This window comes from Carassius gibelio, chromosome B22 (assembly GCF_023724105.1).
Source record: "Carassius gibelio isolate Cgi1373 ecotype wild population from Czech Republic chromosome B22, carGib1.2-hapl.c, whole genome shotgun sequence".
NCBI lineage: Eukaryota > Metazoa > Chordata > Actinopteri > Cypriniformes > Cyprinidae > Carassius > Carassius gibelio.
In genome coordinates, this window is record NC_068417.1 from 43,797,467 (window position 1) to 43,824,680 (window position 27,214).

A 27,214-nucleotide genomic window follows, 5' to 3' on the forward strand; every position below is an offset into this window, starting at 1 on the left:
TCAGATCTAGCAGGTTTTAATGCTTTTCTATAGGATATGCTACTTTCCCGCCAAGCAATACGAAATACCTCTAGTTTTGTTTTCCTCCAGCTGCGCTCCATTTTTCGGGCTGCTCTCTTTAGGGTGCGAGTATGCTCATTATACCATGGTGTCAAACTGTTTTCCTTAACCTTCCTTAAGCGTAAAGGAGCAACTGTATTTAAAGTGCTAGAAAAGAGAGAGTCCATAGTTTCTGTTACATCATCAAGTTGTTCTGAGGTTTTGGATATGCTAAGGAATTTGGATACATCAGGAAGATAACTTAAAAAGCAGTCTTTTGTGGAAGAAGTGATGGTTCTTCGATACTTGTAACAAGAAGTAGAATTTACAATTTTGGCTATATGAAGTTTACACAGAACTAAATAATGATCTGAGATATCATCACTTGGCTGAATAATTTCAACACTATCAACATCAATTCCATGTGACAGTATTAAATCTAGAGTATGATTTCGACAATGAGTAGGTCCTGAAACATGTTGTCTAACACCAATAGAGTTCAGAATGTCTATAAATGCTGATCCCAATGCGTCTTTTTCATTATCGACATGGATATTAAAATCACCAACTATTAAGACTTTATCTGCAGCCAGAACTAACTCGGATGTAAAATCACCAAACTCTTTAATAAAGTCTGTATGGTGCCCTGGTGGCCTGTATACAGTAGCCAGTACAAACATAACAGGGGATTTATCATTAACATTGGTTTCTCTGGATAATGTTATATGAAGCACCATTACTTCAAACGAGTTATACTTGAAGCCTGCCCTCTGAGAAATCCTAAAAACGTTGTTATAAATTGAAGCAACTCCTCCCCCTTTGCCTTTTAAACGTGGCTCATGTTTATAACAGTAATCTTGGGGGGTGGACTCATTTAAAATAATGTAATCATCAGGTTTTAGCCAAGTTTCTGTCAAACAGAGCACATCTATATTATGATCAGTTATCATATTATTTACAAAAAGTGTTTTCGTAGAAATTGATCTGATAATCAATAAGCCAATCTTTATCATTTGTTTATCCATATTGCATTTGTTTTTTATTTGTTGAACCTCAATTAAATTGTTAACCTTAACTTGGTTTGGACATTTTTTGTATTTTCTAGTTCGGGGAACAGACACAGTCTCTATAGTGTGATATCTAGGTGAAAGAGTCTCTATGTGCTGAGAATTAACTGACCTCTGTGACGGGAGGCAGCTAGCAGACGGTCGGTTTAGCCAGTCTGTCTGCTTCCTGACCTGGGCCCCAGTTAGTCAAGTATAAACACTAAGACTATTTGCCATATTTCTAGACAGAAGAGCAGCACCACTTCTTCAGCAGCACTCTTTGCAGCAGACTTCGCTTACGGCCATACCAACCTGGCTATGCCCGATCTCGTCTGATCTCGGAAGCTAAGCAGGTTTGGGCCTGGTTAGTACTTGGATGGGAGACTTCCTGGGAATACCAGGTGCTGTAAGCTTTTGGACATTTTTCACTTAGTATATAATAATTTTGCCAAAAAATAGAGTCAATGCCCGATCTCTGAATCTTAGCAGGTTTAGGGTCTGGTTAGTACTTTGATGAGAGACTGCCTAGGAATACCAGGTGCTTTAAGCTTTTGGGTTTTCTTTCCTACTTATATAATGTACTGGCGATAAGATTGGCTGGTCTTTAAATAGCCCTCTCTTTGCAGCAGACTTCGCTTACGGCCATACCAACCTGGCTATGCCCGATCTCGTCTGATCTCGGAAGCTAAGCAGGTTTGGGTCTGGTTAGTACTTGGATGGGAGACCGCCTGGGAATACCAGGTGCTGTAAGCTTTTTGGACATTTTTCACTTAGTATATAATAATTGTTGCATTCACTATGTCACGGGTGTTCGTAATGTAACGCAGGATAATAGGTGGGAGGTTTCACTTACCTGATTGAAGCATGGACCAGTCAAATCCCAAACAGGTGTGTTAAATCCAGTAATGAATGAGCGCGGGCTATAAGTGGGAGCGAGTATTCATTTTGGCATGTTGTCTCGTCAGGAGAGATGCGCCACTGGTAAGCTGCTGTTTTTATCCATTGAGTTTGTTGTCTGTTGCGTTACTGCTGTGCTGCCGTTATATGTGCGCGGTTTGTATGATTGATAACTGTTACTTTGGTCACGCTGATAAAACCTTGTGTGCGATCTGATGTTTAATATTGTCGGCTCGATAGTATCCGTGGCTATAAAAAGGCAAATGTTTGAAATTGGAGCGTTTCACTGTCACACGAGTTACTTCCTGTTTGCGGTGCTGGATGGGTAATGTAGTTGATCACTTTACATTTTGTAATGGATTACTATGCTCAGCGATGCCACTTAGAACTACACTCACTGTTTTTCACTTTGAACCAACAGACTGAGAACGCTATTGGTTTAATGTGTAACATTGACATTGTATATTTGGTGTGTGTGAAGTTGTTGCATTTCTGTGTTAATATGCATGTGCTTAGTATTTAAACTAAATGGCTACACAAAGTATATTATGATATTTATAAGATTAAATACTGACTATATTGAAATTTATATTTTATTTATATTTGTATATATTATATTATGTAATCTATATTTATATTTAGATTTTATGGTTATCAGTATTGTTTACATTATAACCTCTCTATTTCTCCAGGTTTATAACCTGCTGATGATATTTGTGGACTAATCAACTGTAATTAAAAATGAACCAAGAATAAATAAAATCCACTACGAGTTGTAACAACGTGTCCTCTCCTGACGCCCCGTTCGGTGGGGATATTCTTAAAGAACCGAACAGTTATAAACCGCGGCCCACTGCACTGGATTGAATGCAGCAAAAAACAGCCACGGACTGCTTCATTAAGGAAGCTCAATCAACCCAGGATCAGCTGGCCTCTCACTTCTTTGACTGACCCCAAGTTTATCATTAATCAAACTGCCCGTTGATCAAGGATAAAGGAGCTCGTGTGCACATTGGCATTGACGTCTCTCCAGTCAACACAAAGGGAGTAACAATGGCAGACTTGGAAAAGCTTAAAAGTGTGCGATCAAGAGCACAGGCTTCATTCACCAAAAGGGCTCATACTCTCACCAAACCGGGACTCTTGGAACCGACTGAAGTTCTCAGTGAATGGAAGATTTTCAGGACAGACTTTTTTAAAGTCATAGATGCGGGACATGAGTATGCTGAAGCCCTGAGAGAGTCAACGGATGAGGAGGTCATAGAATCTGCAAACCAAATTGATGAAAAGACAGTGGAGTGTGAGAACAGGTTCCTCGAGGTAAAGAATGCCTCCCAGGAAACCTTTTGGACCAGCTATGCAGAGGAGGTGTTTTTTAAGCAGGTCAAAACAGCTGAGTCGGCCATCACTCAGGCAGAGGAAGAGGAAGTTAACCCTCGGAAGTCAGTCAAGGACCGTAGGCTAAGAAATAGAGGTCTTGAGAGAGAGGTCATTGAACTCAGAGAAATGCTAGTAGAGTGGAAGGAGTTGGTTCCTGGTTCGAGGGCATTAGATCTCAGGACACGCCACAAGACACTAAAGAAGAGGGTCCTGGCGTTGTCTGACAAACTGGAGGAGGACGAAGCAGACCACGTGAAGGGTAGAGAAAGAAACCTGGAAGATGAAAGCAGCGCGGTTGGTGATCCGATACGAGATGCTCCTTTCATCTCTCTCCCTGACATATTTGCCGATCGCCAGCTGAAGCCCAAAACGTATGCGGGGGCATTGAACATGAACACACGGCCCCTCTCACAGCAGAGCAGCCCGGAAAGGACCAAAGGAAACTTTAATCTCAAGCCTCAAATCAGCCTTGAAAGAGCACGGCTACCGACTTTCTCTGGTGACATGAGGGACTATTACCGCTGGAAGACTGAGTGGGAGGACCTACAAGAATTGGGTAACCCACAAGGTGTGGAATGTATAAAAAAGTTCCACTTATTAAATAGTCTCCACGAAAAGGTCAAGAAGGATCTCGTCCTATCTAGCTGTGGATCCGCCGACGATATGTTCAGGCTGCTGGACAGCAAATACGGGAACAAAGCAAAAATAGTCCTAATGATCACCAGCGAAGTCCAGTCTCTTCCCCCTGTTAAAGGAAACAATCCAAGAAGAACCATTGAACTGATCCAGGCTGTTGAAAGAGCACTGTACAACCTCCAGATTCTTGGTGAAGAGGATGCCGTGAAGAACCGTGTTGTTGCTCAATCTCTTGAAAGCAAGCTTCCCAGTTCACTCAAGAAGGAGTGGATTATGCACAAAACTGACCCAGCAAACAGGTTCTCTCCAAAGTATCATTTTGATTGCCTCCTAGGATTCTTGAAAAGGCAAGAGGAGATTCTTGAGGAATTGGATCAGTTGGAGCCAAGCCCTGTGGACAAAGGCCCTGTGGAAAAGGGTGCTGCAGACTACCCAGATAAGAGAGGGAGGAAGGCTTTTACTAAATCCACAGCAGGTCAGAAGGACGACTATCCCAGCTGTACTGTCTGTGAAGATGACTCCCATGCTGGCAAGCTATTTGCGTGCAAGATTTTCAGGGAGCAAGATCTCTTAAGAAAAAGGGCCCATGTGAAGAAGCTAGGGTTGTGCTCCAAGTGTTTGAGGCCCCACCCCAAGGATGGTAAAGGATGCACACCCAGATACCTCTGCCCAAAAGTAGACTGTCGGAAAGGAGGGGTGTCGGACCACAATTACCTTCTGTGTCCTAAGCTACCGACTCCAAAGAAGGACTACAGCAGTGAGGAGCAGAGTACCATAAAAATTGGAGGAAAGAAACTTGGCCTAACCAACAAACAAGAGGAGTTTCTGGCAGAACTTACTCCAGAACAAAGAGAGAAATACAAGAATGCATTCTCAAACAAAATATCATCAACTGTATGTGCCAAGACTGGAGATGCACTGCAAGAACATCCAGTGGTGATGATGCTGATGGAAGTGACGACAAACTCGGGTTGCCTTATTGGCTCCCTAATCGACCTCGCATCTGATACCAATTATATCACCAATGAAACTGCCGATCAACTTGGACTGTGCGGTGAGAACATCAGGCTTATAGTCCATGGAATCGGGGGAATGAAGAAGACTGTCCTGACCAAAAGATATTCCCTGCGGCTGAAGGTGAAGACATCCAAGGGAAAAGTGGCAGAGCATAGAATTCTCTGCTATGGCCTGGAAAACATCGCCGAAGTGACTCAATCAGTCACTGCCGAGCAACTGCAGAAGTTTTTCCCAAATGTACCCAGAGACGAACTGGTCCGTCCCACAAAGATTGACCTTCTTATCAGTCATCGGGAAGGTCGTCTTGTTCCCCAGCCAATCAGGATTGTGGAAGACCTCGTTCTCTGGGACGGTCCCCTAGGAAAGACCGTTGGGGGAACCCATCCCGATCTCATTGAGACAGTTGACATGGCCGTGTACTGCTCCGAGACTCACCTTGCGAGAACCATGAGATCAGCCTCGATGGCGTATAAAGAGACCATCATACCTCGGGAAGAGGAAGGAAATGCGCTTGTCCGGAGCACAGCAACAGCCAACAAAGACGTCTTCGAGTGGTTCAGGAGGGGCAGCATCGTAGCTGCGTGCAGTCCCCAATGTGGTGGCTGCAAGTGTGGTAGGTGCCCCCCTGGAGGAAAAGAAATGACCCTTAAGGAAGAGCGGGACCTGGAAAAGATAAAAGAATGCCTAACATACGTGCTGGCGGACAAACACAGCAACTCTCCCCACTGGGACGCAGCTTATCCCTGGAAGAAAGACCTCACAGCACTGCCAAACAATCGGCAGGCAGTGGAGGCGACCTTCAGAAACACTGAGAAACGTCTGGAGAAAGATCCTGTGTGGAAGGCTGCATACAAAGAACAAATACATGAAATGGTTTCAAGAGGGGCTGCTGCAAAACTCACAAGGGAGGAAATTAACAACTGGGAAGGACCTAAATGGTACATCAGCCATCTGGTTGCACCGAACCCTCACTCCTCCTCAACCCCTGTGAGAATTGTGTGGAATAGTAGCCAAGAGTTCCGAGGCATAAGTCTAAATGATCTCCTTCACAAGGGTCCTGATGTACTCAATTCCATCAGAGGTGTCCTTCTGAGGTTCAGGAGTGGACTCCATGCCACACTAGGCGATGTAAAAAAGATGTATAACTCAGTGTGGCTGAAAGATGATGAAGTTCACCTCCACCGCTTTCTCTGGAGAGACTACCCTGAGGACAACATTGAGGAGTTTGCAGTCGTCAGAGTAAATATCGGCGATTAAACCAGCAGGATGTATTGCCCAAGTTGCAATGAAAGAGACAGCCAACCTTCCTCAGTTTGCTGATATGATTGAAGAACGGCGAGCTCTGACTGAGGACAGCTATGTGGATGACATCCTGACCTCACATGATGACCTCAAGACACTGGAGAGGATCACCAAAGGGGTGGAGGAGATTTTGAGAGCGGGAGGCTTCTTCCTGAAACCATGGGTTCTGTCACGCCAAAGTGGGAGGAGTGGAGCCCCTTCTGAAACAACTGTACCCACGACCCTCGTACTGCCCAACCAAATGCATGATGGGGAGAACAAAGCGCTTGGGGTCGGTTACGAACCTGAGACAGACAAGCTCCGGTTGCTAACTTCTATCAACTTCTCTAAGAAAAGAGGGAAAATGAGGACAGGATTTAATCTGAGCATGGAGGATGTCAGGGAAGGAACACCAAATCCCCTTAACCGACGCATACTTCTTAGCCAGATTGCCGCATTATACGACCCGGTTGGTCTTGCCTCACCAGCCAAACAGAGGGGAGTGATGTTGGTACGAGAATCATTCCAGGAAGCTGGCAAGGACAACCTATTTAAAGACACATGGGATGCCCCTCTCTCACTGAAACTTAGAGAAGCCGCAATAACGCTCTTTGAAGAATTTGTGAGACTTGGCCAGGTAAGGTTTGAGAGAAGCCTCACGCCTCCTGGAGCCATAGGCCCACCGACAGGGATCACGTTCTCAGATGGAAGCGAATCCTCCTATGGAGCCGTACTCTACCTGCGGTGGGAGAACCAAGACAAGGTTGTAATGAAAATGGTGGAATCCAAGGCTAAACTGACCCCTCTCGACCAAAAAGGAGATGTGATCAAAGCAGAACTCTGTGGCGCGGTCTTCGTGGACATGTGGAAGATTGGAGGTGGATTGAAGGCAGACGAAACATTGCTGACATTCTTACCAGAGGTGCAACTCCGGAGGAACTTGATGAAGGGTCAGAATGGCAGCAAGGCCCTGAGTTCCTGAAATGGCCTAAGACCGACTGGCCTATGAAGATGGCCAGTGAGATTACACCCTCTGCTGCTGAAGATGTGGGAAAACTTCAGCGGAAAGCCTTCTCAGCTGTGATTACCAGGGCCCAGTCAAAAGAAAGAACTGACCTTAATGGGCCTGACATCAATGCGGACCTCAGACATGGAGTCAACGGTAGATCAACATCACCAGCTGTCTCGGGTGCAACATCAGTGGCAGACAGACAGAGAAGGCCCTGGGCGATTGGTTTGGTACGCCTTGTGAAACCTCAACGCTTCAGTTCTCTGTCTAAGCTGTGTGGTTCCATAGCCTGGACTCAAAGGCCTGCAGAAACCTGGCTGAGAAAATGCCAGGCACCTGACTCCTCAAAGTGGGAGGCAAACTGCTCTGTCTTGTCAACTGAGGAGAGAGCGCAAGCTTTCCAAGACCTGGTCCTCGCAGCCCAAGATGGCAGTCAGTTCCTGGACTCAACACTGAACCGCTTGGTGGTCCACAAAGACGAGAGCACAGGAATCCTTCTCTGTGGAGGACGAATCCAGTCCTGGAAAGAAGATGGAACAGCTGTTCCTTTAATTCCATTTCGTTCATGGCTCGCAACACTACTGTCAAGAGAAGCTCATGACGAGAACCATGAAGGTGTTGCTGCCACGCTTCTGCGCACCAGGAGGAAGGCATGGATTGTGCAAGGTCGGAGGATAGTAAAGAAAGTTGTAAACAACTGTATTACATGTCGCAAACTGAAAGGGAAGATGTGCCAGCAGATGATGAGTGATCTGCCGCCAGAACGCTCACAGCGTGCTAACCCATTTGAGTATACCACACTAGACCTCTTTGGCCCCTTTGAAATCAAGGATGCTGTCAAGAAAAGAACAGGAAAAAAAGTTTGGGGCATAGTATTCTGTTGCATGGCATCAAGGGCAGTCCATGTGGACCTCGTTGACGACCAATCATCTGAAAGCTTTCTCCAAACTTACTCCCGCTTTGTAGCATTGAGAGGCAATCCCAGAAAATTGTGGTCAGATAGAGGAACCAATTTCATTGGAGCTAAACCTGCCCTACAAGATTTGCATAGGTACTTAGCTACCTTACGGGAAGCATCCATAGAGGACAAAGCCGCCAAGAATGGGACAGTGTGGGCATGGAACTTTCATCCGGCTGACGCACCTCATCACAACGGGTCTGCGGAAGCTGCAGTTAAGCTCATAAAAAGGGCTCTCACTAGCATCGGAGGGACAACAAGCTCGCTCACCTGGGGTGAGCTCCAAACCCTCTTCTACCAGGCAGCTAACCTCACAAATGAAAGGCCGATTGACGCTAGGGCACAAGAACAAGAAGACTCTACAGAGTATTTGACCCCCAATACTCTGCTTCTCGGGAGGACCAGGCAAGGGGGAGATACAGGAGGAATTGACTTGTGCACCCATCCCTGGCGCCGTTTCAGATCCATCCAGATTGGTGTGGATATGTTCTGGAAGAAGTGGAGTGAACTGGCCGGACCTAATTTATTCATTCGGCCAAAGTGGCACCAGACCCAAAGAAATGTAGCGATAGGTGACATTGTTTGGATTGCTGATCAAAACGCACTGCGAGGGCAATTCCGGCTCGGACGGATCCAGGCTGTGTACCCTGACAAGAAAGGACTTGTGAGAGACGCAGACGTTAAGACGTGTGCAGGCCCCCCTGCCTCCCTTATAGTTGGGCAACTGAAGAGGAATACTCAGCAGTTGACGTCAGTCATCCTACGGCGAGACGTGAAGAGACTGGTAGTCCTCATCCCTGTGGAAGACCAGTGACTCCTAGACCTCGTCTCTTTGGCCACCAGTTCTCCAGGCGCTGCCTAAACAACCAAACCCCAATTATGAAGGCATTACCTCAGGATACCTCTTTCTCTCTCTCTCTTTCTCTCTTTTTTTTTTTTTTTTTTTTCACTGGTTGGTATGCTTCTATGCTGCCTTCACCACCACTTGCACCACCATTCACGAAGAATGAAGAGTACATACCCCATATGACCAAACCTGGCAGAACACCACACATCTGTCAGGGGAGGTGTCTGAACAATGACAATGGTGTCCTATTCTTCATGAAGAAGAAAAAAACAAAAAAAACAAAAACAAAAAAAAAACAAAGGATATATATGTGGTGTAATGTTTTGCCTGTGACCGCCTTAAATCACATGATCAGTCGGTCAAGTGGGAGGTGTTGCGTTCACTATGTCACGGGTGTTCGTAATGTAACGCAGGATAATAGGTGGGAGGTTTCACTTACCTGATTGAAGCATGGACCAGTCAAATCCCAAACAGGTGTGTTAAATCCAGTAATGAATGAGCGCGGGCTATAAGTGGGAGCGAGTATTCATTTTGGCATGTTGTCTCGTCAGGAGAGATGCGCCACCGGTAAGCTGCTGTTTTTATCCATTGAGTTTGTTGTCTGTTGCGTTACTGCTGTGCTGCCGTTATATGTGCGCGGTTTGTATGATTGATAACTGTTACTTTGGTCACGCTGATAAAACCTTGTGTGCGATCTGATGTTTAATATTGTCGGCTCGATAGTATCCGTGGCTATAAAAAGGCAAATGTTTGAAATTGGAGCGTTTCACTGTCACACGAGTTACTTCCTGTTTGCGGTGCTGGATGGGTAATGTAGTTGATCACTTTACATTTTGTAATGGATTACTATGCTCAGCGATGCCACTTAGAACTACACTCACTGTTTTTCACTTTGAGCCAACAGACTGAGAACGCTATTGGTTTAATGTGTAACATTGACATTGTATATTTGGTGTGTGTGAAGTTGTTGCATTTCTGTGTTAATATGCATGTGCTTAGTATTTAAACTAAATGGCTACACAAACTATATTATGATATTTATAAGATTAAATACTGACTATATTGAAATTTATATTTTATTTATATTTGTATATATTATATTATGTAATCTATATTTATATTTAGATTTTATGGTTATCAGTATTGTTTACATTATAACCTCTCTATTTCTCCAGGTTTATAACCTGCTGCTGATATTTGTGGACTAATCAACTGTAATTAAAAATGAACCAAGAATAAATAAAATCCACTACGAGTTGTAACAACGTGTCCTCTCCGGACGCCCCGTTCGGTGGGGATATTCTTAAAGAACCGAACAATAATTTTGCCAAAAAATAGAGTCAATGCCGATCTCTGAATATTTGCAGGTTTGGGCCTGGTTAGTACATGGATGGGAGACTGCCTGGGAATACCAGGTGCTTTAATCTTTTTGGAAAATTTCACGAATTATATAATAATCTTTCATTAAAAAAAAAAAAAAAAAAAAAAAAAAAGTCAATGCCCGATCTCTGAATCTTAGCAGGTTTAGGTCTGGTTAGTACTTTTATGAGAGACTGCCTAGGAACACCAGGTGCTTTAAGCTTTTGGGTTTTCTTTCCTACTTATATAATGTACTGGCGATAAGATTGGCTGTTCTTTAAATAGCCCTCTCTTCAATCAATCAATCACCTTTATTTATATAGTGCTTTAAACAAAATACATTGCGTCAAAGCACTGAACAACATTCATTTGGAAAACAGTGTCTCAATAATGCAAAATGATAGTTAAAGGCAGTTCATCATTGAATTCAGCTATGTCATCTCTGTTCAGTTGAAATAGTGTCTGTTTTTATTTTCAATCAAGTCAATGATATCGCTGTAGATGAAGTGACCCCAACTAAGCAAGCCAGAGGCGACAGCGGCAAGGAACCGAAACTCCATCGGTGACAGAATGGAGAAAAAAACCTTGGGAGAAACCAGGCTCAGTTGGGGGGTCAGTTCTCCTCTGACCAGACGAAAACCAGTAGTTCAATTCCAGGCTGCAGCAAAGTCAGATTGTGCAGAAGAATCATCTGTTTCCTGTGGTCTTGTCCTGGTGCTCCTCTGAGACAAGGTCTTTACAGGGGATCTGTATCTGGGGCTCTAGTTGTCCTGGTCTCCGCTGTCTTTCAGGGCAGTATAGGTCCTTTCTAGGTGCTGATCCACCATCTGGTCTGGATACGTACTGGATCCGGGTGACTGCAGTGACCCTCTGATCTGGACACAGACTGGATCTCGTGGCCACGGTGACCTCGGAACAAGAGAGAAACAGACAAATATTAGCGTAGATGCCATTCTTCTAATGATGTAGAAAGTACGGTGTTATGTGAAGTGTTTCCGGTTCCGGTTTACCTAATTAATGCAGCCTAAAAATCCTTTAACGGATTTGGATATTAAAAGCATATTAGTATGTTATGTGTATGCCAGGTTAAAGAGATGGGTCTTTAATCTAGATTTAAACTGCAAGAGTGTGTCTGCCTCCCGAACAATGTTAGGTAGGTTATTCCAGAGTTTAGGCGCCAAATAGGAAAAGGATCTGCCGCCCGCAGTTGATTTTGATATTCTAGGTATTATCAAATTGCCTGAGTTTTGAGAACGTAGCGGACGTAGAGGAGTATAATGTAAAAGGAGCTCATTCAAATACTGAGGTGCTAAACCATTCAGAGCTTTATAAGTAATAAGCAATATTTTAAACTCTATACGATGTTTGATAGGGAGCCAGTGCAGTGTGGACAGGACCGGGCTAATATGGTCATACTTCCTGGTTCTAGTAAGAACTCTTGCTGCTGCATTTTGGACTAGCTGTAGTTTGTTTACCAAGCGTGCAGAACAACCACCCAATAAACCATTACAATAGTCTAACCTTGAAGTCATAAATGCATGGATTAACATTTCTGCATTTGACATTGAGAGCATAGGCCGTAATTTAGATATATTTTTGAGATGGAAAAATGCAGTTTTACAAATGCTAGAAACGTGTCTTTCTAAGGAAAGATTGCGATCAAGTAGCACACCTAGGTTCCTAACTGATGACGAAGAATTGACAGAGCAACCATCAAGTCTTAGACAGTGTTCTAGGTTATTACAAGCAGAGTTTTTAGGCCCTATGATTAACACCTCTGTTTTTTCTGAATTTAGCAGTAAGAAATTACTCGTCATCCAATTTTTTATATCGACTATGCATTCCATTAGTTTTTCAAATTGGTGTGTTTCACCAGGCTGCGAGGAAATATAGAGCTGCGTATCATCAGCATAACAGTGAAAGCTAACACCATGTTTCCTGATGATATCTCCCAAGGGTAACATATAAAGCGTGAAGAGTAGCGGCCCTAGTACTGAGCCTTGAGGTACTCCATACTGCACTTGTGATCGATATGATACATCTTCATTCACTGCTACGATGGCGGTCATATAAGTACGATTTAAACCATGCTAATGCACTTCCACTGATGCCAACAAAGTGTTCAAGTCTATGCAAAAGAATGTTGTGGTCAATTGTGTCAAACGCAGCACTAAGATCCAATAAAACTAATAGAGAGATACACCCACGATCAGATGATAAGAGCAGATCATTTGTAACTCTAAGGAGAGCAGTCTCAGTACTATGATACGGTCTAAATCCTGACTGGAAATCCTCACATATACCATTATTCTCTAAGAAGGAATATACTTGTGAGGATACCACCTTTTCTAGTATCTTGGACAGAAAAGGGAGATTCGAGATTGGTCTATAACTAACAAGTTCTCTAGGGTCAAGTTGTGGCTTTTTTTATGAGAGGCTTAATAACAGCCAGTTTGAAGGTTTTGGGGACATACCCTTATGACAATGAGGAATTAATAATAGTCAGAAGAGGACCTATGACTTCTGGAAGCACCTCTTTTAAGAGCTTAGATGGTATAGGGTCTAACATACATGTTGTTGGTTTAAATGATTTAACAAGTTTATACAATTCTTCCTCTCCTATAGTAGAGAATGAGTGGAACTGTTCCTCAGGGGGTCTATAGTGCACTGTCTGATGTGATACGGTAGCTGACGGCTGAATTGTTGCAATTTTATCTCTAATAGTATCGATTTTAGAAGTAAAGTAGTTCATAAAGTCATTACTGTTGTGGTGTTGGGAAATGTCAACACTTGTTGAGGCTTTATTTTTCGTTAATTTAGCCACTGTATTGAATAAATACCTGGGGTTATGTTTGTTTTCTTCTAAAAGAGAAGAAAAGTAATCAGATCTAGCAGGTTTTAATGCTTTTCTATAGGATATGCTACTTTCCCGCCAAGCAATACGAAATACCTCTAGTTTTGTTTTCCTCCAGCTGCGCTCCATTTTTCGGGCTGCTCTCTTTAGGGTGCGAGTATGCTCATTATACCATGGTGTCAAACTGTTTTCCTTAACCTTCCTTAAGCGTAAAGGAGCAACTGTATTTAAAGTGCTAGAAAAGAGAGAGTCCATAGTTTCTGTTACATCATCAAGGTTTTGGATATGCTAAGGAATTTGGATACATCAGGAAGATAACTTAAAAAGCAGTCTTTTGTGGTAGAAGTGATGGTTCTTCGATACTTGTAACAAGAAGTAGAATTTACAATTTTGGCTATATGAAGTTTACACAGAACTAAATAATGATCTGAGATATCATCACTTGGCTGAATAATTTCAACACTATCAACATCAATTCCATGTGACAGTATTAAATCTAGAGTATGATTTCGACAATGAGTAGGTCCTGTAACATGTTGTCTAACACCAATAGAGTTCAGAATGTCTATAAATGCTGATCCCAATGCGTCTTTTTCATTATCGACATAGATATTAAAATCACCAACTATTAAGACTTTATCTGCAGCCAGAACTAACTCGGATGTAAAATCACCAAACTCTTTAATAAAGTCTGTATGGTGCCCTGGTGGCCTGTATACAGTAGCCAGTACAAACATAACAGGGGATTTATCATTAACATTGGTTTCTCTGGATAATGTTATATGAAGCACCATTACTTCAAACGAGTTATACTTGAAGCCTGCCCTCTGAGAAATCCTAAAAACGTTATTATAAATTGAAGCAACTCCTCCCCCTTTGCCTTTTAAACGCGGCTCATGTTTATAACAGTAATCTTGGGGGGTGGACTCATTTAAAATAATGTAATCATCAGGTTTTAGCCAAGTTTCTGTCAAACAGAGCACATCTATATTATGATCAGTTATCATATTATTTACAAAAAGTGTTTTCGTAGAAATGGATCTGATATTCAGTAAGCCAATCTTTATCATTTGTTTATCCATATTGCATTTGTTTTTTATTTGTTGAACCTCAATTAAATTGTTAACCTTAAACTTGGTTTGGACATTTTTTGTATTTTCTAGTTCGGGGAACAGACACAGTCTCTATAGTGTGATATCTAGGTGAAAGAGTCTCTATGTGCTGAGAATTAACTGACCTCTGACGGGAGGCAGCTAGCAGACGGTCGGTTTAGCCATTCTGTCTGCTTCCTGACCTGGGCCCCAGTTAGTCAAGTATAAACACTAAGACTATTTGCCATATTTCTAGACAGAAGAGCAGCACCACTTCTTCAGCAGCACTCTTTGCAGCAGACTTCGCTTACGGCCATACCAACCTGGCTATGCCCGATCTCGTCTGATCTCGGAAGCTAAGCAGGTTTGGGCCTGGTTAGTACTTGGATGGGAGACCGCCTGGGAATACCAGGTGCTGTAAGCTTTTTGGACATTTTTCACTTAGTATATAATAATTTTGCCAAAAAATAGAGTCAATGCCTGATCTCTGAATATTAGCAGGTTTGGGCCTGCTTAGTACATGGATGGGAGACTGCCTGGGAATACCAGGTGCTTTAATCTTTTTGGAAAATTTCACGAATTATATAATAATCTTTCATTTAAAAAAAAAAAAAAAAAGAGTCAATGCCCGATCTCTGAATCTTAGCAGGTTTAGGTCTGGTTAGTACTTTCATGAGAGACTGCCTAGGAATACCAGGTGCTTTAAGCTTTTGGGTTTTCTTTCCTACTTATATAATGTACTGGCGATAAGATTAGCTGTTCTTTAAATAGCCCTCTCTTTGCAGCAGACTTCGCTTATGGCCATACCAACCTGGCTATGCCCGATCTCGTCTGATCTCGGAAGCTAAGCAGGTTTGGGCCTGGTTAGTACATGGATGGGAGACTCCCTGGGAATACCAGGTGCTGTAAGCTTTTTGGACATTTTTCACTTAGTATATAATAATTGTTGCATTCACTATGTCACGGGTGTTCGTAATGTAACGCAGGATAATAGGTGGGAGGTTTCACTTACCTGATTGAAGCATGGACCAGTCAAATCCCAAACAGGTGTGTTAAATCCAGTAATGAATGAGCGCGGGCTATAAGTGGGAGCGAGTATTCATTTTGGCATGTTGTCTCGTCAGGAGAGATGCGCTACCGGTAAGCTGCTGTTTTTATCCATTGAGTTTGTTGTCTGTTGCGTTACTGCTGTGCTGCCGTTATATGTGCGCGGTTTGTATGATTGATAACTGTTACTTTGGTCACGCTGATAAAACCTTGTGTGCGATCTGATGTTTAATATTGTCGGCTCGATAGTATCCGTGGCTATAAAAAGGCAAATGTTTGAAATTGGAGCGTTTCACTGTCACACGAGTTACTTCCTGTTTGCGGTGCTGGATGGGTAATGTAGTTGATCACTTTACATTTTGTAATGGATTACTATGCTCAGCGATGCCTCTTAGAACTACACTCACTGTTTTTCACTTTGAGCCAACAGACTGAGAACGCTATTGGTTTAATGTGTAACATTGACATTGTATATTTGGTGTGTGTGAAGTTGTTGCATTTCTGTGTTAATATGCATGTGCTTAGTATTTAAACTAAATGGCTACACAAAGTATATTATGATATTTATAAGATTAAATACTGACTATATTGAAATTTATATTTTATTTATATTTGTATATATTATATTATGTAATCTATATTTATATTTAGATTTTATGGTTATCAGTATTGTTTACATTATAACCTCTCTATTTCTCCAGGTTTATAACCTGCTGATGATATTTGTGGACTAATCAACTGTAATTAAAAATGAACCAAGAATAAATAAAATCCACTACGAGTTGTAACAACGTGTCCTCTCCTGACGCCCCGTTCGTTGGGGATATTCTTAAAGAACCGAACAGTTATAAACCGCGGCCCACTGCACTGGATTGAATGCAGCAAAAAACAGCCACGGACTGCTTCATTAAGGAAGCTCAATCAACCCAGGATCAGCTGGCCTCTCACTTCTTTGACTGACCCCAAGTTTATCATTAATCAAACTGCCCGTTGATCAAGGATAAAGGAGCTCGTGTGCACATTGGCATTGACGTCTCTCCAGTCAACACAAAGGGAGTAACAATGGCAGACTTGGAAAAGCTTAAAAGTGTGCGATCAAGAGCACAGGCTTCATTCACCAAAAGGGCTCATACTCTCACCAAACCGGGACTCTTGGAACCGACTGAAGTTCTCAGTGAATGGAAGATTTTCAGGACAGACTTTTTTAAAGTCATAGATGCGGGACATGAGTATGCTGAAGCCCTGAGAGAGTCAACGGATGAGGAGGTCATAGAATCTGCAAACCAAATTGATGAAAAGACAGTGGAGTGTGAGAACAGGTTCCTCGAGGTAAAGAATGCCTCCCAGGAAACCTTTTGGACCAGCTATGCAGAGGAGGTGTTTTTTAAGCAGGTCAAAACAGCTGAGTCGGCCATCACTCAGGCAGAGGAAGAGGAAGTTAACCCTCGGAAGTCAGTCAAGGACCGTAGGCTAAGAAATAGAGGTCTTGAGAGAGAGGTCATTGAACTCAGAGAAATGCTAGTAGAGTGGAAGGAGTTGGTTCCTGGTTCGAGGGCATTCGATCTCAGGACACGCCACAAGACACTAAAGAAGAGGGTCCTGGCGTTGTCTGACAAACTGGAGGAGGACGAAGCAGACCACGTGAAGGGTAGAGAAAGAAACCTGGAAGATGAAAGCAGTGCGGTTGGTGATCCGATACGAGATGCTCCTTTCATCTCTCTCCCTGACATATTTGCCGATCGCCAGCTGAAGCCCAAAACGTATGCGGGGGCATTGAACATGAACACACGGCCCCTCTCACAGCAGAGCAGCCCGGAAAGGACCAAAGGAAACTTTAATCTCAAGCCTCAAATCAGCCTTGAAAGAGCACGGCTACCGACTTTCTCTGGTGACATGAGGGACTATTACCGCTGGAAGACTGAGTGGGAGGACCTACAAGAATTGGGTAACCCACAAGGTGTGGAATGTATAAAAAAGTTCCACTTATTAAATAGTCTCCACGAAAAGGTCAAGAAGGATCTCGTCCTATCTAGCTGTGGATCCGCCGACGATATGTTCAGGCTGCTGGACAGCAAATACGGGAACAAAGCAAAAATAGTCCTAATGATCACCAGCGAAGTCCAGTCTCTTCCCCCTGTTAAAGGAAACAATCCAAGAAGAACCATTGAACTGATCCAGGCTGTTGAAAGAGCACTGTACAACCTCCAGATTCTTGGTGAAGAGGATGCCGTGAAGAACCGTGTTGTTGCTCAATCTCTTGAAAGCAAGCTTCCCAGTTCACTCAAGAAGGAGTGGATTATGCACAAAACTGACCCAGCAAACAGGTTCTCTCCAAAGTATCATTTTGATTGCCTCCTAGGATTCTTGAAAAGGCAAGAGGAGATTCTTGAGGAATTGGATCAGTTGGAGCCAAGCCCTGTGGACAAAGGCCCTGTGGAAAAGGGTGCTGCAGACTACCCAGATAAGAGAGGGAGGAAGGCTTTTACTAAATCCACAGCAGGTCAGAAGGACGACTATCCCAGCTGTACTGTCTGTGAAGATGACTCCCATGCTGGCAAGCTATTTGCGTGCAAGATTTTCAGGGAGCAAGATCTCTTAAGAAAAAGGGCCCATGTGAAGAAGCTAGGGTTGTGCTCCAAGTGTTTGAGGCCCCACCCCAAGGATGGTAAAGGATGCACACCCAGATACCTCTGCCCAAAAGTAGACTGTCGGAAAGGAGGGGTGTCGGACCACAATTACCTTCTGTGTCCTAAGCTACCGACTCCAAAGAAGGACTACAGCAGTGAGGAGCAGAGTACCATAAAAATTGGAGGAAAGAAACTTGGCCTAACCAACAAACAAGAGGAGTTTCTGGCAGAACTTACTCCAGAACAAAGAGAGAAATACAAGAATGCATTCTCAAACAAAATATCATCAACTGTATGTGCCAAGACTGGAGATGCACTGCAAGAACATCCAGTGGTGATGATGCTGATGGAAGTGACGACAAACTCGGGTTGCCTTATTGGCTCCCTAATCGACCTCGCATCTGATACCAATTATATCACCAATGAAACTGCCGATCAACTTGGACTGTGCGGTGAGAACATCAGGCTTATAGTCCATGGAATCGGGGGAATGAAGAAGACTGTCCTGACCAAAAGATATTCCCTGCGGCTGAAGGTGAAGACATCCAAGGGAAAAGTGGCAGAGCATAGAATTCTCTGCTATGGCCTGGAAAACATCGCCGAAGTGACTCAATCAGTCACTGCCGAGCAACTGCAGAAGTTTTTCCCAAATGTACCCAGAGACGAACTGGTCCGTCCCACAAAGATTGACCTTCTTATCAGTCATCGGGAAGGTCGTCTTGTTCCCCAGCCAATCAGGATTGTGGAAGACCTCGTTCTCTGGGACGGTCCCCTAGGAAAGACCGTTGGGGGAACCCATCCCGATCTCATTGAGACAGTTGACATGGCCGTGTACTGCTCCGAGACTCACCTTGCGAGAACCATGAGATCAGCCTCGATGGCGTATAAAGAGACCATCATACCTCGGGAAGAGGAAGGAAATGCGCTTGTCCGGAGCACAGCAACAGCCAACAAAGACGTCTTCGAGTGGTTCAGGAGGGGCAGCATCGTAGCTGCGTGCAGTCCCCAATGTGGTGGCTGCAAGTGTGGTAGGTGCCCCCCTGGAGGAAAAGAAATGACCCTTAAGGAAGAGCGGGACCTGGAAAAGATAAAAGAATGCCTAACATACGTGCTGGCGGACAAACACAGCAACTCTCCCCACTGGGACGCAGCTTATCCCTGGAAGAAAGACCTCACAGCACTGCCAAACAATCGGCAGGCAGTGGAGGCGACCTTCAGAAACACTGAGAAACGTCTGGAGAAAGATCCTGTGTGGAAGGCTGCATACAAAGAACAAATACATGAAATGGTTTCAAGAGGGGCTGCTGCAAAACTCACAAGGGAGGAAATTAACAACTGGGAAGGACCTAAATGGTACATCAGCCATCTGGTTGCACCGAACCCTCACTCCTCCTCAACCCCTGTGAGAATTGTGTGGAATAGTAGCCAAGAGTTCCGAGGCATAAGTCTAAATGATCTCCTTCACAAGGGTCCTGATGTACTCAATTCCATCAGAGGTGTCCTTCTGAGGTTCAGGAGTGGACTCCATGCCACACTAGGCGATGTAAAAAAGATGTATAACTCAGTGTGGCTGAAAGATGATGAAGTTCACCTCCACCGCTTTCTCTGGAGAGACTACCCTGAGGACAACATTGAGGAGTTTGCAGTCGTCAGAGTAAATATCGGCGATTAAACCAGCAGGATGTATTGCCCAAGTTGCAATGAAAGAGACAGCCAACCTTCCTCAGTTTGCTGATATGATTGAAGAACGGCGAGCTCTGACTGAGGACAGCTATGTGGATGACATCCTGACCTCACATGATGACCTCAAGACACTGGAGAGGATCACCAAAGGGGTGGAGGAGATTTTGAGAGCGGGAGGCTTCTTCCTGAAACCATGGGTTCTGTCACGCCAAAGTGGGAGGAGTGGAGCCCCTTCTGAAACAACTGTACCCACGACCCTCGTACTGCCCAACCAAATGCATGATGGGGAGAACAAAGCGCTTGGGGTCGGTTACGAACCTGAGACAGACAAGCTCCGGTTGCTAACTTCTATCAACTTCTCTAAGAAAAGAGGGAAAATGAGGACAGGATTTAATCTGAGCATGGAGGATGTCAGGGAAGGAACACCAAATCCCCTTAACCGACGCATACTTCTTAGCCAGATTGCCGCATTATACGACCCGGTTGGTCTTGCCTCACCAGCCAAACAGAGGGGAGTGATGTTGGTACGAGAATCATTCCAGGAAGCTGGCAAGGACAACCTATTTAAAGACACATGGGATGCCCCTCTCTCACTGAAACTTAGAGAAGCCGCAATAACGCTCTTTGAAGAATTTGTGAGACTTGGCCAGGTAAGGTTTGAGAGAAGCCTCACGCCTCCTGGAGCCATAGGCCCACCGACAGGGATCACGTTCTCAGATGGAAGCGAATCCTCCTATGGAGCCGTACTCTACCTGCGGTGGGAGAACCAAGACAAGGTTGTAATGAAGTTGGTGGAATCCAAGGCTAAACTGACCCCTCTCGACCAAAAAGGAGATGTGATCAAAGCAGAACTCTGTGGCGCGGTCTTCGCTACCCGCCTAAAAAAGTATTTTGAGAAGCACTGCCACATTAAAGTTAAGCAATGGATTCACTTTGTGGACAGCCAAACAATCCTGGCAGCCATCCAAAAGGACAGCTACGGCTTCCAGACCTTTTTCGCAAATCGAATCGGTGAGATTCAGAAAGCCGGACATGTGGAAGATTGGAGGTGGATTGAAGGCAGACGAAACATTGCTGACATTCTTACCAGAGGTGCAACTCCGGAGGAACTTGATGAAGGGTCAGAATGGCAGCAAGGCCCTGAGTTCCTGAAATGGCCTAAGACCGACTGGCCTATGAAGATGGCCAGTGAGATTACACCCTCTGCTGCTGAAGATGTGGGAAAACTTCAGCGGAAAGCCTTCTCAGCTGTGATTACCAGGGCCCAGTCAAAAGAAAGAACTGACCTTAACGGGCCTGACATCAATGCGGACCTCAGACATGGAGTCAACGGTAGATCAACATCACCAGCTGTCTTGGGTGCAACATCAGTGGCAGACAGACAGAGAAGGCCCTGGGCGATTGGTTTGGTACGCCTTGTGAAACCTCAACGCTTCAGTTCTCTGTCTAAGCTGTGTGGTTCCATAGCCTGGACTCGAAGGCCTGCAGAAACCTGGCTGAGAAAATGCCAGGCACCTGACTCCTCAAAGTGGGAGGCAAACTGCTCTGTCTTGTCAACTGAGGAGAGAGCGCAAGCTTTCCAAGACCTGGTCCTCGCAGCCCCAAGATGGCAGTCAGTTCCTGGACTCAACACTGAACCGCTTGGTGGTCCACAAAGACGAGAGCACAGGAATCCTTCTCTGTGGAGGACGAATCCAGTCCTGGAAAGAAGATGGAACAGCTGTTCCTTTAATTCCATTTCGTTCATGGCTCGCAACACTACTGTCAAGAGAAGCTCATGACGAGAACCATGAAGGTGTTGCTGCCACGCTTCTGCGCACCAGGAGGAAGGCATGGATTGTGCAAGGTCGGAGGATAGTAAAGAAAGTTGTAAACAACTGTATTACATGTCGCAAACTGAAAGGGAAGATGTGCCAGCAGATGATGAGTGATCTGCCGCCAGAACGCTCACAGCGTGCTAACCCATTTGAGTATACCACACTAGACCTCTTTGGCCCCTTTGAAATCAAGGATGCTGTCAAGAAAAGAACAGGAAAAAAAGTTTGGGGCATAGTATTCTGTTGCATGGCATCAAGGGCAGTCCATGTGGACCTCGTTGACGACCAATCATCTGAAAGCTTTCTCCAAACTTACTCCCGCTTTGTAGCATTGAGAGGCAATCCCAGAAAATTGTGGTCAGATAGAGGAACCAATTTCATTGGAGCTAAACCTGCCCTACAAGATTTGCATAGGTACTTAGCTACCTTACGGGAAGCATCCATAGAGGACAAAGCCGCCAAGAATGGGACAGTGTGGGCATGGAACTTTCATCCGGCTGACGCACCTCATCGCAACGGGTCTGCGGAAGCTGCAGTTAAGCTCATAAAAAGGGCTCTCACTAGCCTCGGAGGGACAACAAGCTCGCTCACCTGGGGTGAGCTCCAAACCCTCTTCTACCAGGCAGCTAACCTCACAAATGAAAGGCCGATTGACGCTAGGGCACAAGAACAAGAAGACTCTACAGAGTATTTGACCCCCAATACTCTGCTTCTCGGGAGGACCAGGCAAGGGGGAGATACAGGAGGAATTGACTTGTGCACCCATCCCTGGCGCCGTTTCAGATCCATCCAGATTGGTGTGGATATGTTCTGGAAGAAGTGGAGTGAACTGGCCGGACCTAATTTATTCATTCGGCCAAAGTGGCACCAGACCCAAAGAAATGTAGCGATAGGTGACATTGTTTGGATTGCTGATCAAAACGCACTGCGAGGGCAATTCCGGCTCGGACGGATCCAGGCTGTGTACCCTGACAAGAAAGGACTTGTGAGAGACGCAGACGTTAAGACGTGTGCAGGCCCCCCTGCCTCCCTTATAGTTGGGCAACTGAAGAGGAATACTCAGCAGTTGACGTCAGTCATCCTACGGCGAGACGTGAGGAGACTGGTAGTCCTCATCCCTGTGGAAGACCAGTGACTCCTAGACCTCGTCTCTTTGGCCACCAGTTCTCCAGGCGCTGCCTAAACACCCAAACCCCAATTATGAAGGCATTACCTCAGGATACCTCTTTCTCTCTCTCTCTTTCTCTCTTTTTTTTTTTTTTTTTTTTTCACTGGTTGGTATGCTTCTATGCTGCCTTCACCACCACTTGCACCACCATTCACGAAGAATGAAGAGTACATACCCCATATGACCAAACCTGGCAGAACACCACACATCTGTCAGGGAAGGTGTCTGAACAATGACAATGGTGTCCTATTCTTCATGAAAAAAACAAAAAAAAACAAAGGATATATATGTGGTGTAATGTTTTGCCTGTGACTGCCTTAAATCACATGATCAGTAGGTCAAGTGGGAGGTGTTGCGTTCACTATGTCACGGGTGTTCGTAATGTAACGCAGGATAATAGGTGGGAGGTTTCACTTACCTGATTGAAGCATGGACCAGTCAAATCCCAAACAGGTGTGTTAAATCCAGTAATGAATGAGCGCGGGCTATAAGTGGGAGCGAGTATTCATTTTGGCATGTTGTCTCGTCAGGAGAGATGCGCCACCGGTAAGCTGCTGTTTTTATCCATTGAGTTTGTTGTCTGTTGCGTTACTGCTGTGCTGCCGTTATATGTGCGCGGTTTGTATGATTGATAACTGTTACTTTGGTCACGCTGATAAAACCTTGTGTGCGATCTGATGTTTAATATTGTCGGCTCGATAGTATCCGTGGCTATAAAAAGGCAAATGTTTGAAATTGGAGCGTTTCACTGTCACACGAGTTACTTCCTGTTTGCGGTGCTGGATGGGTAATGTAGTTGATCACTTTACATTTTGTAATGGATTACTATGCTCAGCGATGCCACTTAGAACTACACTCACTGTTTTTCACTTTGAGCCAACAGACTGAGAACGCTATTGGTTTAATGTGTAACATTGACATTGTATATTTGGTGTGTGTGAAGTTGTTGCATTTCTGTGTTAATATGCATGTGCTTAGTATTTAAACTAAATGGCTACACAAACTATATTATGATATTTATAAGATTAAATACTGACTATATTGAAATTTATATTTTATTTATATTTGTATATATTATATTATGTAATCTATATTTATATTTAGATTTTATGGTTATCAGTATTGTTTACATTATAACCTCTCTATTTCTCCAGGTTTATAACCTGCTGCTGATATTTGTGGACTAATCAACTGTAATTAAAAATGAACCAAGAATAAATAAAATCCACTACGAGTTGTAACAACGTGTCCTCTCCTGACGCCCCGTTCGGTGGGGATATTCTTAAAGAACCGAACAATAATTTTGCCAAAAAATAGAGTCAATGCCGATCTCTGAATATTTGCAGGTTTGGGCCTGGTTAGTACATGGATGGGAGACTGCCTGGGAATACCAGGTGCTTTAAGCTTTTGGGTTTTCTTTCCTACTTATATAATGTACTGGCGATAAGATTGGCTGTTCTTTAAATAGCCCTCTCTTCAATCAATCAATCAATCAATCACCTTTATTTATATAGTGCTTTAAACAAAATACATTGCGTCAAAGCACTGAACAACATTCATTTGGAAAACAGTGTCTCAATAATGCAAAATGATAGTTAAAGGCAGTTCATCATTGAATTCAGCTATGTCATCTCTGTTCAGTTGAAATAGTGTCTGTTTTTATTTGCAATCAAGTCAATGATATCGCTGTAGATGAAGTGACCCCAACTAAGCAAGCCAGAGGCGACAGCGGAAAGGAACCGAAACTCCATCGGTGACAGAATGGAGAAAAAAACCTTGGGAGAAACCAGGCTCAGTTGGGGGGGTCAGTTCTCCTCTGACCAGACGAAAACCAGTAGTTCAATTCCAGGCTGCAGCAAAGTCAGATTGTGCAGAAGAATCATCTGTTTCCTGTGGTCTTGTCCTGGTGCTCCTCTGAGACAAGGTCTTTACAGGGGATCTGTATCTGGGGCTCTAGTTGTCCTGGTCTCCGCTGTCTTTCAGGGCAGTAGAGGTCCTTTCTAGGTGCTGATCCACCATCTGGTCTGGATACGTACTGGATCCGGGTGACTGCAGTGACCCTCTGATCTGGACACAGACTGGATCTCGTGGCCACGGTGACCTCGGAACAAGAGAGAAACAGACAAATATTAGCGTAGATGCCATTCTTCTAATGATGTAGAAAGTACGGTGTTATGTGAAGTGTTTCCGGTTCCGGTTTACCTAATTAATGCAGCCTAAAAATCCTTTAATGGATTTGGATATTAAAAGCATATTAGTATGTTATGTGTATGCCAGGTTAAAGAGATGGGTCTTTAATCTAGATTTAAACTGCAAGAGTGTGTCTGCCTCCCGAACAATGTTAGGTAGGTTATTCCAGAGTTTAGGCGCCAAATAGGAAAAGGATCTGCCGCCCGCAGTTGATTTTGATATTCTAGGTATTATCAAATTGCCTGAGTTTTGAGAACGTAGCGGACGTAGAGGAGTATAATGTAAAAGGAGCTCATTCAAATACCGAGGTGCTAAACCATTCAGGGCTTTATAAGTAATAAGCAATATTTTTAAATCTATACGATGTTTGATAGGGAGCCAGTGCAGTGTGGACAGGACCGGGCTAATATGGTCATACTTCCTGGTTCTAGTTAGAACTCTTGCTGCTGCATTTTGGACTAGCTGTAGTTTGTTTACCAAGCGTGCAGAACAACCACCCTATAAAGCATTACAATAGTCTAACCTTGAAGTCATAAATGCATGGATTAACATTTCTGCATTTGACATTGAGAGCATAGGCCGTAATTTAGATATATATTTGAGATGGAAAAATGCAGTTTTACAAATGCTAGAAACGTGTCTTTCTAAGGAAAGATTGCGATCAAGTAGCACACCTAGGTTCCTAACTGATGACGAAGAATTGACAGAGCAACCATCAAGTCTTAGACAGTGTTCTAGGTTATTACAAGCAGAGTTTTTAGGCCCTATGATTAACACCTCTGTTTTTTTCTGAATTTAGCAGTAAGAAATTACTCGTCATCCAATTTTTTATATCGACTATGCATTCCATTAGTTTTTCAAATTGGTGTGTTTCACCAGGCTGTGAGGAAATATAGAGCTGCGTATCATCAGCATAACAGTGAAAGCTAACACCATGTTTCCTGATGATATCTCCCAAGGGTAACATATAAAGCGTGAAGAGTAGCGGCCCTAGTACTGAGCCTTGAGGTACTCCATACTGCACTTGTGATCGATATGATACATCTTCATTCACTGCTACGAACTGATGGCGGTCATATAAGTACGATTTAAACCATGCTAATGTTCTTCCACTGATGCCAACAAAGTGTTCAAGTCTATGCAAAAGAATGTTGTGGTCAATTGTGTCAAACGCAGCACTAAGATCCAATAAAACTAATAGAGAGATACACCCACGATCAGATGATAAGAGCAGATCATTTGTAACTCTAAGGAGAGCAGTCTCAGTACTATGATACGGTCTAAATCCTGACTGGAAATCCTCACATATACCATTATTCTCTAAGAAGGAATATAATTGTGAGGATACCACCTTTTCTAGTATCTTGGACAGAAAAGGGAGATTCGAGATTGGTCTATAACTAACAAGTTCTCTGGGGTCAAGTTGTGGCTTTTTTATGAGAGGCTTAATAACAGCCAGTTTGAAGGTTTTGGGGACATATCCTAATGACAATGAGGAATTAATAATAGTCAGAAGAGGACCTATGACTTCTGGAAGCACCTCTTTTAAGAGCTTAGATGGTATAGGGTCTAACATACATGTTGTTGGTTTAAATGATTTAACAAGTTTATACAATTCTTCCTCTCCTATAGTAGAGAATGAGTGGAACTGTTCCTCAGGGGGTCTATAGTGCACTGTCTGATGTGATACGGTAGCTGACGGCTGAATGGTTGCAATTTTATCTCTAATAGTATCGATTTTAGAAGTAAAGTAGTTCATAAAGTCATTACTGTTGTGGTGTTGGGAAATGTCAACACTTGTTGAGGCTTTATTTTTCGTTAATTTAGCCACTGTATTGAATAAATACCTGGGGTTATGTTTGTTTTCTTCTAAAAGAGAAGAAAAGTAATCAGATCTAGCAGGTTTTAATGCTTTTCTATAGGATATGCTACTTTCCCGCCAAGCAATACGAAATACCTCTAGTTTTGTTTTCCTCCAGCTGCGCTCCATTTTTCGGGCTGCTCTCTTTAGGGTGCGAGTATGCTCATTATACCATGGTGTCAAACTGTTTTCCTTAACCTTCCTTAAGCGTAAAGGAGCAACTGTATTTAAAGTGCTAGAAAAGAGAGAGTCCATAGTTTCTGTTACATCATCAAGTTGTTCTGAGGTTTTGGATATGCTAAGGAATTTGGATACATCAGGAAGATAACTTAAAAAGCAGTCTTTTGTGGAAGAAGTGATGGTTCTTCGATACTTGTAACAAGAAGTAGAATTTACAATTTTGGCTA

At 43.7% G+C, this 27,214-nt stretch overlaps 4 non-coding genes across 4 annotated transcripts; all 4 read left to right on the forward strand.

The window, feature by feature from the left end:
• The first annotated feature begins 1,379 nt into the window (after window positions 1-1,379).
• LOC127995068 (5S ribosomal RNA) lies at window positions 1,380-1,498 on the forward strand. The gene has a single exon (XR_008168032.1). It is a non-coding gene; the product is annotated as a 5S ribosomal RNA (ribosomal RNA).
• A 221-nt stretch (window positions 1,499-1,719) lies between these two features.
• LOC127996676 (5S ribosomal RNA) lies at window positions 1,720-1,838 on the forward strand. Its single transcript, XR_008169571.1, has one exon. It is a non-coding gene; the product is annotated as a 5S ribosomal RNA (ribosomal RNA).
• A 12,881-nt stretch (window positions 1,839-14,719) lies between these two features.
• Window positions 14,720-14,838, forward strand: LOC127997514 (5S ribosomal RNA). Its single transcript, XR_008170377.1, has one exon. It is a non-coding gene; the product is annotated as a 5S ribosomal RNA (ribosomal RNA).
• Window positions 14,839-15,207: 369 nt separating this feature from the next.
• On the forward strand, window positions 15,208-15,326 carry LOC128003487 (5S ribosomal RNA). Its single transcript, XR_008176210.1, has one exon. It is a non-coding gene; the product is annotated as a 5S ribosomal RNA (ribosomal RNA).
• The last annotated feature ends 11,888 nt before the right edge of the window (window positions 15,327-27,214 follow it).